We start from the raw sequence: 13,647 nt of genomic DNA, 5'->3' as shown, positions 1-13,647 counted from the left end.
TCTTTCTTTCTCTCTCTCTCTCTCTCTCTCTCTCTCTCTCTCTCTCTCTCTCTCTTTCTTTCTTTGCTTTTTTTTTGTTTTTTTTTTGAGACAGAGTCTCGCTCTGTTGCCCAGGCTGGAGTACAGTGACACAATCTCAGCTCACTGCTCACTGCAGCCTCCGCCTCGCCTCATGGGTTGACACCATTCTCCTGCCTCAGCCTCCCAAGCAGCTGGGACTACAAGCGTGTCCCACCACGCCTGGCTAATTTTTTTGTATTTTTAGTAGAGCCAGAGTTTCACCGTGTTAGTCAGGATGGTCTTGATCTCCTGACCTCGTGATCCGCCTGCCTTGGCCTCCCAAAGTGCTGGGATTACAGGTGTGAGCCACCGTACCCGGCCACTTCCTTCAATTTTTCTAAGTACAAATGATTGTTTAATGCCTTGATGTCAGATACTCTGTTTATAAAGCCACGTCAGTCTTTCCCTGTTCCTCTCAAGCCCTCGTTTCCCTGCATCTGATGATAACTTTAAAAGAACTCTCTTGTTTGTCCCTGAATGAATGCCTTAAACGACAGAATCAGGAAAGATATCTATGCTATATCTATATCAATGTATGTTTATATATCTACATTTCTATCAATATCTACATGAAACTTTGATTGATGTGGAGTATGGCAACCTGGGAGCAGACTGTGAACATGGTGATTATGCAGAAAGCAAGATACCTGTTTCTATATAGCTGTATAGCAGCTCTAACTGTATCCCAACTCCCCAGGTGGCAGCCGGAATATAAGGCTGACATTCCCAATCTGGTTCTCACCAGGTTATACAATATTGCACATAAACCACTAGGATTTCAAAACATGGTAGAGTTCAAGAACTTATCGTCCTGAAATGTCCCCTCTGTCCCTGCCAAGAAAGTTCCACTCGCCTATAAAGGCCCTTTTCCATTTGAAGTCTCATCTCTCCACGGAATCTTCGCTGCTGGTGTCTGAGAGCTACAGTTACATTTATTGTTTGGCTCTCAGATTTTGGCATTGGTTCAGATTGTTTTGCATCTTATTGTGTATTCCTTTCTAGGGTGTTTCTTTTTATGCCTAACTGTTTAATATGTGTAGCTTTTCACTCCTAACAAATGCTATAAAATTGTTTAAAGGTAGGACTACTAATGTTTAGGCATCCTTCACCCTTTGATTTTCATCTACTACCAGATGATTTAGCGTATGTCAGAATGCCCTGAGGACTTGCATTAAAAAGACTCCTGGGTCTTTCTGTACACCAGTTGAATCAGAAACCTCAGATATGGGGACCCAAAATTTATTTAAGTGAACTCTTGGGGGTTTATGATATCAACAAAAGGGTGCTAACAATTACTTTTGGAGATGCCTCTAAAACTGCTTTCATATTTCTCTTCCTTCCTAGTCTCACTACCATCTCACTAAGCCAGGCTCATATCATCCAAAATACATGTGGCATACACACACACACACACACACACACACACACACACCCCTCTTTATTTTTTAAATTTGATCTTGGAACTCCTAACAAACATGAACTAGTGCTTCCTATGTGTCAGACACAGTGATAGATGTAGAGATGAATAAATCATGACCTTTGTCCTTGAGGAGTTTACAATGCAGAGAGGAAGGCATACATATACATCCCACAATTATAGGGCAAGGCCATGGACAAAAATGTGGTTGCCTCAAGATTGTGCTTGGAACACAAGTGTCATAGCTTAAGTACTATTTGTCCATCTCATCCTGGGAATGGGAGGTTTGAAGTTAGCCTTCAATTTCAGTGGTGGAGGAGCTGCATCTCTGCAAAAAGAAAACAAAGGGGCCGGGCACAGTGGCTCAGGCATCTAATCCCAGCACTTTGGGAGGCTGAGGTGGGTGGATCACTAGGTCAGGAGATGGAGACCATCCTGGCTAACACTGAAACCCCGTCTCTACTAAAAATACAAAAAAAAAAAAATTAGCCGGGAGTGGTGGCACATGCCTGTAGTCCCAGCTACTCAGGAGGCTGAGATAGAAGAATGACGTGAATCCACGAGGCGGAGCTTGCAGTGAGCCGGAGATTGCACCACTGCACTCCAGCCTGGGCGACACAGCGAGACACCATCTAAAAAAACAAAAAATAAAAACAAAACAAAAAACAACAACAAACAAACAAGGACATTGACACTTGGTTATTTCACACTGGACCAGAACTTTCTGCGTGACTCCGATCCGAGAGCATCAGCATCTGGGGCCAGTTAGCTAAGCGCATGGCTGGGAGGGAATTGCCCGCACGTCCACTGAACACCTGGGCCTGGAGCAGACTGTCAAAACTTGTGCTCTTTGGTCTCGAGTAAATTCCTGGTATAGTCACACCACTGATTCGTGACAACCTGTGATACATAGAAGGTTGGCAAATTCTACTGACCCTGTCAGAATTCTCATTTCTTGAAACACAGTCTGTCATTTCAGAATATCTAACACTTCAAAACAGCTTATTGTGGTGGTGCCATGGCAACAAAAAAAGGCTTTTCCCCATTTGTACCAAACAAGAGCTAAAGGTGTTTGAAGAGCAAATAGAAACAGTCTGTAGTTCAGTATGGGGAGACGTTTAAAGAAATTGGCAGGAGTAATTTGTGCGCCAGCAAATGGACAGAATTGATTTCCCTCCTCTGTCTCTTGTGCTTGTGAGCCTCGGTCTCTGGTGGCTGGCTTTTCTGAACCATCTTTTCTCAATTTTTTTATCAGATGAACACTCTTTTCTGGTGATGTGGGGGAATATTTATGCTAATGTATTGACTATGAGTAACATTTTGGAGAGTAAACGGCTGCTTAGTCTCTGGGACACTTTGTCTAAGTCATACCCATCACATCTGCAGGCTGCTGTCTCCTCTGTAAGATGAGGGCTGTAGATGAGCTCAGTGTTTTCCAAACCTGGTTGGATATTAGAACAGTCTGAGAAGCATGTTAAAAACATAAGTTCCAGGCCAGGTGTGGTAGCTCACGCCTGTAATCCCAGCACTTTGGGGGGTCAAGGTGGGCAGATCATGAAGTCAGGAGATTGAGACCAGCCTGGCTAACACGGTGAAACTCCATCTCTACTAAAAATACAAAAACTTAGCCAAGCGTGGTGGCGGGCGCCTGTAGTCCCAGCTACTCAGGGGGCTGAGGCAGGAGAATGACGTGAACTCGGGAGGCGGAGGTTGCAGTGAGCCGAGATCGCGCCACTGCACTCCAGCCTGGGCGACAGAGGATACTCCATCTCAAAAATAAATAAATAAATAAAAATAAAAATAAAATACAAGTTCCAGAGACCCAGCCAGTCTTACTGATAAAAAATCTTCTGAGGAAGGAGGCCAGGAAATGGTCTTTCTAATCTACACCCTGGTAGTTTCAACGCAGGCAGGCCTCTCCCTAGCACCTAAAACTATTGGTCCAAATGCTCCACAAAGACCTTCTAGCTTTGCATTCTATGCTTTAATGATTCTACAGTCAGGCCGCACCCAATTACCCCCTCCTTGTTGCTAACTTCCCCTCCTTACCTTATATACAAAGAACCTGTCAGCCTCTTTTCTTTGATGACTCCTTTGGGCACTGGGAGGCATAAGAGTTTTGTTGACATTCAGCAAATGAGTACTTTGCTCAGTGAATGCAGGTCGCTCATCAGCACTGCTATCAGATTGCTAAGTAATGGTAACTCTGTCCAGATAATATGCTACCTTTGTGCAGAACTTAAAGTTTCTTTTCAGGCACTGCACACACTTTCACATAGGACTGGAACTGTAAGCCATTTCTGTCCATCTAGCTCTGTGGGTTGGAATCAACCAAGGAGACAAAGATCGGGATAATGTTGACCTAGGGATTCCACAGTAAAAAATCAGACAAGGGCTTGGAAGAATCTGTCTATAAATCATCCAGTCCAGTGCTTCATGCTGAGTACAGCACTCTCCCACTCATTCAGGAGAGTAAGATTCATGCCAGGTGAGAAAAAACAGCTGGCTGATTTCCTTTCTGAAAGATGGAAGGGATATAAACAAACAAAAACAAAAAACTACCCTTGAATTGGTAAATTCTGGATCATTGTTCCAGTCTGATCTGTTCCATTCCCAAAGCTAACAATGCTAGTGGAAGGTATACTTACAAAGTGACGCCTGGTTAAAAATCAATGAAAAGGAAGCTTGCTTTGGCAGAAGGGAGTCTCCTTATTGAATGTTTGTGAATGTGTTACTGATGGAGACTTGGTAAGTACCTAAATTCAATCAAGGTGAACAGAGTTTATTCAGGAGATGGGCAGGTTTCCACAAAGAGCTAGAATCAAATCAAGAATGAGTGAAGGGTGTGGTTTGTATGACGTATCACAAAGAGAGTAGGGCAGAAAGCGTTTATCCAGTTCTTCGATGAACTGCATGGAGGGATTCTAACTGACAGACATGAGGATGTGGACACTCAGAGGGGCACTGCAGAGCGAGCAGTGGCAGATGGGAAAACAACATTATGTTACAATACAAATTATATTGGCTTCATTATTACATTTGCTGACACCAACTGCATGTCAGGCCCTATAGACACTAAAGTGCTTTAACAGATTTTAAAATTTAATCTCTAAAATAACCCTATGTCATAGGACTGTTTTCATCCACATTTTATTGACAAGAAAACCAGTGACTGGGAGTTTCCTAAGCTAGTCACTTAGCTGGCCCAAAGAGGATGCAGGATATGAAGGCAGGCTCATCTGTCTCCAGGGTCCTGGTCTTAGCCACTCTGCACTCCTGCCCCCTTCTCCTCATCATGTTTTTCCTTAGCTAGGATGAAATATGCCCAACTATCCAACCCTTAGTCACTGATTCTCTGTGTATCAGCATCCCTGGAAACCTAATATAAGGAAGGGAGGCGTTCTGAATGGTTGGCATGACTATTATAAATGCTACACTGGCATTTGATTTATTTATTTTTATAAGTCTAGTTAGCATGAAGTAATCTTCATGAGTCTGACTAATGGTGGGTGAACTGAAAAAACAAATCATGAAGATATTAGAGCTCAGTGTTTAAGAGTTTGGGCTCAAAATCTGGAGTAATCTGCATTTTATTCTTGGTTCCATTGCTTATAAGCCATAACTGGGCCTCAGTTTCCTCATCTGTAAAATAGAGATAACGATAGTACTGCTTTATAGGGCTGCCATGATGATTAAATGAAGTGGTGCTCAACTGTACTTAGCACAGTTCCCAGCTTGTGGTAGGTGCTCAAAACATGTTACCAATTCATTATTGGACCTTTGAAGCTGGGGGTCAGGTCTTGGGGTATGGTTACCCTTGATGTATAGTGTAAGAGGCTGCCATTTGTTGAAGATCTGCATCTGCTGTAAGCAATCCTTTTGGATGAAAGCTTTTTGGCATTAACATATGAAAATATCATTTAATCTTCTTTGAACTTGCCTACTTGCAAAATTTTTTGGTTTTCACTTGTCCACATACCCCTTTTTGAAACTTTGTTTTTCACATTTTAATTATATATTAAAAAATACAAAATCATGCATACTTTTTATAATACTCAAAGAATACAAATGTATATAAAGCTAAATATGATGCCCTCACCTATTCTACAGTTTAGTATGTAACCTTCTTAACTTTTTCTGTATGGTCTATGTACATAATATATAATGTTTTATATTGTCTTTTGTTCTTTTCAAAGATGAGTTTGCATTATACACAGTGTCCCACAATTTGTTTTTTGTTTGTTTGTTTTTGTTTTTTCTCACTCAACAAATACTATGAATATTATTCCACGTTGTAAAATGCTCATTTTTAGACATAGCCATATGGGATGTTAGAGTATCATCTCCAAATTTTTCTATGGCAACAAATCTGGCAATGAATGTTCTTATCCATGGGTGTTTTTTTGTGAGAGTATTTTTGTAGACTATTCTTAGAAGTAGAACTTCTGGGCCAAAGGAATCAGTAATATAATTAACCATTCTCTTATTTTGGGGCAGCTAAGTTTAAAATACTTTACTCTTTCACTGAAAAGTCTGTAGTGATAGCCTTTGGGTTTACTTTTCTTTTGAATTATTTTCTTAGAATTTATTTATTAATAAATAACAATAGTTGCCAAAGTAAAATATAATCATAGGACAGGAACTCATGACTTGTGGTTTCTCTCCCATATTCTCCTTCTGGACACGTAGCAGTTTATCTTACAGAAGAGAAAACTGAGTGTCTAAAGGACTGACCTATAGCACCCAAGTGGCAGACCTAGAATTTGAGCTCAGATCAGTCTGCTTTCAAAACTGACACTTTTTGATGCATCTGGCCAATGTGGCTGCCCCTAAACATTAAGTATGAGCTTATTTCGAGATTCTAGGGCTATGGAGGGTTCATTGTCAGTGATGGGAGGAGACCATCATTAAGGCAAGGGAGGTAATATAGCAAGGTAAATACTGCAATGGGGAATCCCAGGGTCTGTGTGGGCCATCAAACCTAGCTCATGGTGGGGGCAATCCCTTTCAAAACCTGTTAAATGGCATTCATTGTCTCAGTGCATTGATTGGGGGTAGGTAAGAGTTAGCCCATTTATAGATGGGAAAGATGAGGTGGGGACAGTTTATAATGACCTTACCTCGGTACGGGCCTGATGAAAACCAAAGGCTCTGCCAGGCTGTTTTCCATTGAGAAACATTGTTCTTTCTCCTACAGAATGGTAATCTCTGGAAATATTATACTAAGAAGTGGGGCAGCCATTCAGCATCAAGTCAAGCTAGGAAAATCCCCAGGAGGCAAAGTCTTCCTGGTAAAAAGACCATTTCATAAGTGAGACTTCCTCTGGGAAAAGGAGCCTGAAGTTACTTCATGCGTCACTGGGCTGGTTCTCTGAGATTGTTGGTTGACTCTGAGCAAGGAGACACCCACAGGGAGGGGCAGACATAGGTGGACAAGTTCCTGAGCCTGTAGACACTCCATCTATATCCACGTGCAATTGTTCATGTTTTTCTCAGCACTTGCTGTTTATCAGGTGATGGGTCTACACTGGGAATCTAGTGATGATGAAGGTAGACCCAGATGTGGCCCTAAGGAATTCATGGTTCATTAAGGCAGCAGCCTGGAAGCCTTGAATCACCAGGGAGGGATGTACATGTGATCACAGAGTTTATATAAAGAAGTTAACTTTGAAGAATTAGTCTGAAGCCAGGCCCCTGAACAGGCTGACTTCTGTTTAGGGAGCACATTCTATTCTGCCTGGGAAGTGGGGAAATGGGGCATGTGAGCTAGCAAAAGTGCCTGGCCAGCATCGTGCTACCTGATGCAGTATAAAGTGGGACAAACCTGGGCCATGCAGGACAGCCTTGTGATGACAAAGTCAATGCCCAGCAAACATAGTTACGAAAGGAGGGGATTCACAGCTGTGATCTGAAAGCATCTCTGCTCAGCCTAAAAGGGGGCTTCAGGCATAGCTCCACTCCTCGAGGAGCTCACGGTTCCTAACCATGCCTTCAGATAATGTAGGGGCGTAGCAGACACCATCTTGCAAGCCACCATGAAGGGCTCACAATCAAGGCAGAGATGCTTCTGGAGTGGTGGATGAACTTACCTGTGTTCTACTCCCTTGGCAGAGCAGGCATCAGGGCATTAAAGGCGCAAAGAGCTGACCTAGGAGTAGGTAGAGCTGGAAGGCACCACTGATATCTTCCCAGCCCCATGCAGAGTGTATTTGCATCAGACTTGTCTCTAGATTGAAGCAGCCCTTCCTGGCATGGGGAAATAATGCATCTCCAGCTCCTGGTGATGCCTTGTCTCGATCCTGGGAAGGTTGGATCCTGGCCAATTGTCCCTAGAAGCATTTTGAGGATCCACCGGTACTGAAATCCATCTCCCCAGGGTAGTTTTCTACCAAAACCGAGTTCCTTCTGCCTATGTCTCTTCTTTCCCCAACCTGTAGTCATGAGGTATAGTGAAGCTTTCAAGGAATAGCCAGCCACTTGCAGGGCTGTTACTGAACAAGTCAGTGTGGTCACCCAGATATTCTATCCCTGAGAAGAGCGCTCCAGGAATCAGACCCAGTTTTTTTCTCACTTGGGATGGAAGTGTAGGTGTGTGCCCCACAGTGTGAGCATAGGAGCTGTGTAGCCATGAGGAATAGCCATGAGAAGGCCTTCTGAGTTCTTCCCTTCATGGAACCCATGATGGCTCTGTGGTGAGAGAGGCTTCTCCCAGAGATGGCATACTGAAGGATGTGTGCAAGCCAACTACTCAATAAAACTGAGGAGTCCAATCAGGGAAGCAGAGCTATCAGGGAACAAAACATTAATAAGAGGAATTGGTCCTTATGCAAATGTGGAAAAGCCTGAGGAAGTAAAGGTCTGAAAAAGAGATTTGGAAATTCAGAGAACTTATGTGGTTGGACAAGTCAGAGCTTGCAAAGACATCTGGATGCGAGGCATATCCTGCTAATGCAGTGGGACCGTGAAAAGTGGCTGGTGTCTACGGGGGCTGTCTCTTCATAGCTACTCTCTCTAAGTTCACAGCCTGGGTTGTGGGTCAGCAGGAAGGGACACTGGGAAAAAGAGATGGACAGAGGGCATGGGGAAGAGCAGGGACAAACTGGGATCCATCTATACCTCTGCATCCATCTCTCAATACCTCCATCCACAGTTCTCTTTAGAGCATAATGACTGACACTCCACTTTTGCCTTCCAAATCTTGGGCAAATTCTCTTTTGGCCACCTTTAAACTGGAACCATACAGCGATGAAGCTCTGAGAAAAGTAATTCCAGCTCAGCCACGTTGACAAAGTATGAAAACACAATAGACCATCAAAGATCTAGGCACTGCGCTTTTCGTCGGATATGAATGTGTAGATAACCAGGGAATCCTGGGGCAATAAAATGTGCCAAGTCCCAGAATCTAATAACATAATGGCACCTGCCAGGGTCTGTAAAAAGCTCAGCATGACTGGAGGATAGAGAGAAATATTAGGGCTGATGGGGCAGATGAAGGCATGACAGAAGGAGTGTTCGTTGGGGCCAGATGATTTTGTGCTTTATATATTATAGTTAAAAGTTTAGCATTTATCCTATGAGAAGAGTTTTAAGTGAAGGGGAAGAAAATGAGCACATTAGCAGTTTTTGTTGTTGTTGTTGTTGTTGTTTGAGACGGAGTCTTGCTCTGTCGCCCGGGCTGGAGGGCAGTGGCCGGATCTCAGCTCACTGCAAGCTCCGCCTCCCGGGTTTACGCCATTCTCCTGCCTCAGCCTCCGAGTAGCTGGGACTACAGGCGCCCGCCACCTCGCCCGGCTAGTTTTTCGCCCGCTAGCCAGGATGGTCTCGATCTCCTGACCTCGTGATCCGCCCGTCTCAGCCTCCCAAAGTGCTGGGATTACAGGCTTGAGCCACCGCGCCCAGCTCACATTAGCAGTTTTAAAATGTCATTCTAGTTTTAGTCTGCGAACGGTTTAGAGGGGGCAAACCTCGTGTCAGGGACAACAGGAGTCTGCTTCATGAAATGATGCCTAAGAGATTGAGAGAAGCCAACGAGTGAAGGGATCTTAAGTATGGAGAAATGCTGGACTCTGAAGTTTGACTGGATATCAAACTGGGATAACTGAGTTGATGACAGTGCCATCGACAGAAGACAAAAGAAACTGGGAGAGGCTTGGAAATGAAGAGGATGATTTTGTTTAGGCTGTGCTGCTTACATTGTAGACATATGAATTGGAGTTCAGGGAGAAATACAATCTGAGTATACAGATTTCAGAGCATTAACATATGCCAGAATTAACTTTGTGTTTTCGTGAGTCCCTTAGAGAATATGAAGAAAGCTATTTTCATCAGAAAAAAAGTGTACAACACACACAAACACACACGCCCACATTTTTTTTCATGGGACACACAGAGCACTTGAGTTCATCTGTAGGTACTTTAGGGATAACAGAGTATGCCTAGATTATGGATAGAGTAAGAAAAGGAGATCAGAAAAGAACTTTGGGAAGCATAATACTTAATGAATGGATGGGGTAAAGAGCCTGTACAAATTGCTGAGAAGGAATGGCTCAAGGAGAAAGGGAGGCCCGTAGAGTGTAGACAAATGAAAGCCAAGGTAAAAAATTTAAAGAAAGCATGGTGATATTATATAAAATATAGAAAAGTCAAGTAAGGGAAAGATGGGGGAAAAATCGACCCAATTTAGCAAAAAGTGAGAAATTTAAATGTAGAAGAATAGGGACCACTAAAGAACAAATATACAGGAAATGAGGGGACAGTTAAGTAGATGTGAGAATGTGACAGGAAAGAAGGAGGAGGATATGAAGAAGTCTAATGGACAGAGAAAAAAGAGCAGGAATTTGTGGGGAATTCTGGGACATTGTCTTCTGGATATTCCCTGCTTCTGTAAAGGAAGGGCTCAGGTTTGCTGGCCATAAGTTTGACTTCAGCCTTCCTGGGAGCTAGGACCAAACTCGACTGGAGTGAATTATGTGGTTCCTTCTGTCCCAAAGAAAGAAATATTTTTAACTCAGGAGGTACGTCAGTTCTGTCTGCCTCCTTTAAGCAGCCCAGTCCTGTCTGCATCTCATGCTGGACTCTATGCAAAAGGGGCAGCTGATGAAACCTCCCCCACAGGAGAGTGGAGCTCGGACTGGTCTCCTGATCCTTGTGTCACATTACCATGCTGCTTTCTCAAGTCTCCAGGATGCCAGCACGGCTCTTCCCGTCTTTGCCTCACATTTCAGATATGATGCTGAACCCTCTTGTTTACTCAGAAATGACACTGACTTTCCCAAATCAGCAGCTCCAATAGCGAATCTCAGGGAACACCCTTGAGGGTGCAGCCCAGCCACAAGACCATTTTACCATGGGTCCTTTCATGGGAACATCTCATGGGACAAAATTAAAACCTTGAGAAATTTGATTCAGCCTTGGATCAGATGAAAATAAACCACAGTTCACATTTTAGGGAGAAGACTTGAGAAAAAATAATCTTGTTGACATAAGTACTTAGGAACTTAAAATGCTATGTTGGTTAATATCTTTATCGGCAATATAGAGAAAAGCAGGTCAGAGAATATTTACACCTCAGTGAGTGTGGAAGCACCGTGAACAAAAAGCACTGAGAACACTTGCCAGAAGCCAGTGGGGCAAAAGTCTTATTTAGCTTTAATCATCTTATCATATTTATAACTCCTCTATTTAACTTTTGCTGATATGGAATAGGAGATTCTCCATGATATTCAGTTATAAAGTTCTATTTTTCTGTTTCTTATTTTGAAACAATTACAAGTTATAACAAAAATAAAGAACATTTCCAACCTGAACCACCTGAAAAAAAATTGTTAATCCAATACCCATCACCTCCAATTACCCCAGTGAGTATTTCCTACAAATGAGTATTCTCTTATAAAGTCATAACTTGATCAACCAAATCGGGAAATTAACATTGATAAATCACCATCTAACCCTCAGATCCTCAGTTGCCCAACAACGTCACGTGTAGCAAAAGGCTGCTCCAGTTCAGAATCACACATTACATTTGGTTGTCATGTTTTTCAGCCTTCTGTCTAGAACAGTTCATAAACCTCCTCTTTACTTTCATCTCCTTACATTTTTGAAGAGAACAAGCCAGTTATTTTGTAGCATGACCCTCAATTCAGGTCTGACTGATGGTTCTTCATGCTTAGATCCTGGTTGTGCATCTTTAGCAGGAATATCACAGAACTAATGCTGTGCTCCTCTTCCTGTGTCTTATTATCAGTGGCACATAATTTTGTTTGTTCCATTACTAATGAGTTATGTTAATCACTTGATTAAGGTAGTGTCTACCAGACCTCTCCACTGAGAGGTTCTTCTTCCCCTTTTTCACTTTACCATTTTGTCAGGAGGTGTTATGAAACCATATAAATATCCCATTTCTCATCAAACTTTAAGTTTATCTAATTATTTACTTATCTCTCTATGGTCTCATGGTAGCCTATGGTATCCAATCAGTTGTAATCCATTATTATCATTATTTATTTTGATGATCAAACTGTCCTCAGTTTTTCCAGTGAAAATCTATTGAAGCAGAATTCTGTGTCTTTTGACATGTTTCCATCATTCTGGAATGCTTTCTTGCCTTCTGGCACAATAAATGTGTTAGTTAGCCTCACCTTTTACTTTCCCTGTCTCAGATCTGAAATCAGTCATTTTTCCAAAGGGGCCATGGTTTCTTTCAGTTGTGAGAATGGGATTTAGAAGCCATGATCTGGGTGCCAGGTATGTTCTTTACAACTGGGGTGTCACTGCTCTCAGGCCCTTTCAGAGGACAGAACTGGGGTATATATGTATGTAAATATATAGATTTATTCACATGTTTACTTTTATATTTATTTATATAACTAATTCAATATATTAAAAGTCTGTAGTTCACATGAGTATCTCTAAGTCCAATCCAACCCACTGAGTTTATTGTGGTCTTTTTCCTTCTGGTATTTGTAATTTCCTTCTTCAATAATGAGAACCTGGCTCTCATTATCTCTGTATATCTACTTATTTGATCAACTCCCCTCCTTAAATCAGTTTTCCATCTCTGCTGCCACCTCTTTTCTTGTAAGGATGTCCTCTTCACCCCAACTTGGGTTCTGAAACTCTTGCCAGACTATGCCCTATTTGGAACTCTCTGTACCCTGCTGGATTGGAACTGTCATACTGGTCTACCCCCATATGTGGATGCCCTCCTCAGCCTACTTCAGATCTGACTCTTTCCACCTCTGCATGGAAGCCTTTCTTATCCTACTTAGGTCTGACTTCCCACGTTGGATTGCCCTTGTCCTCACCATGCTTCGTGGGTTCTGCCTCCTTACCCTGGCCACCTCTCCCAGAGCTGAACACACTCCTCACCCATTTTGGGCCAGGATACCTCATGCTAGTCTACCTGCTCCATGGATTCTGACATCATCTTGCTTTTGCTGACTCCCAATGTCCCAAGCATGAGTACCTTCCTTATTCTTTTTGGAAACTGACCCTCCCTACCAGATGCCTCTCTTCTGGGAGGTCATCCTGAAGAACACTGAATTAGGGCTCTTGTCCCCCAGCTGGCTACTCCCCCAATCACATGGACACCCTCCCCACCCTGCCTTACCCGTCAGGGCAGGCCATCCCTCCTCAGGGGTGACCCCCTTACCCCTTAGATACTGACTCCTCACTATAACTATCCTTTTTCCCTTCTTGGAGATGACCTCCTCACCCCACCTGGGCTCTGATTCCCTATGCCATGCCCCTTTACCTGGACACCTTTATCAATGTTCTTGACTCTGACCTCTTACACTCTGACCTCTTACAGGAGGTTACCTCCTGACAATCTATACCAAAACTCTTCCAGGTGTGGATGCCCTTGTCACTATTCTTGGTCTCTGACCTTGCATGCCAGGCTATGCTTTTACATAGGTGCCCTCTTCATTCTTTTTGGCCTCTGATACCGCGTGTCAGGCTGTCCCCATACTTGAATGTCTTTCTCACCCTTCTTGGCCCTCAACACCTCATGCTGGTCCACTTGCCTGCAAGAACAGCCTGCTTGGGACCCCGAAGCCCACCCCAGATGCCCTTCCAGCATGGATGCCTACCTTACTCTGCTCCATTTAATGTCACCCAGAGCATCAGTACTAAATTATGGGGGAAGGGAGGGAAAAGATGAAAAGAAAGGG

This window comes from Trachypithecus francoisi, unplaced genomic scaffold (assembly GCF_009764315.1).
Source record: "Trachypithecus francoisi isolate TF-2019V2 unplaced genomic scaffold, Tfra_2.0 Lachesis_group5, whole genome shotgun sequence".
NCBI classification, from domain to species: Eukaryota; Metazoa; Chordata; class Mammalia; order Primates; family Cercopithecidae; genus Trachypithecus; species Trachypithecus francoisi.
Note: the sequence above shows the minus strand (reverse complement) of the source record.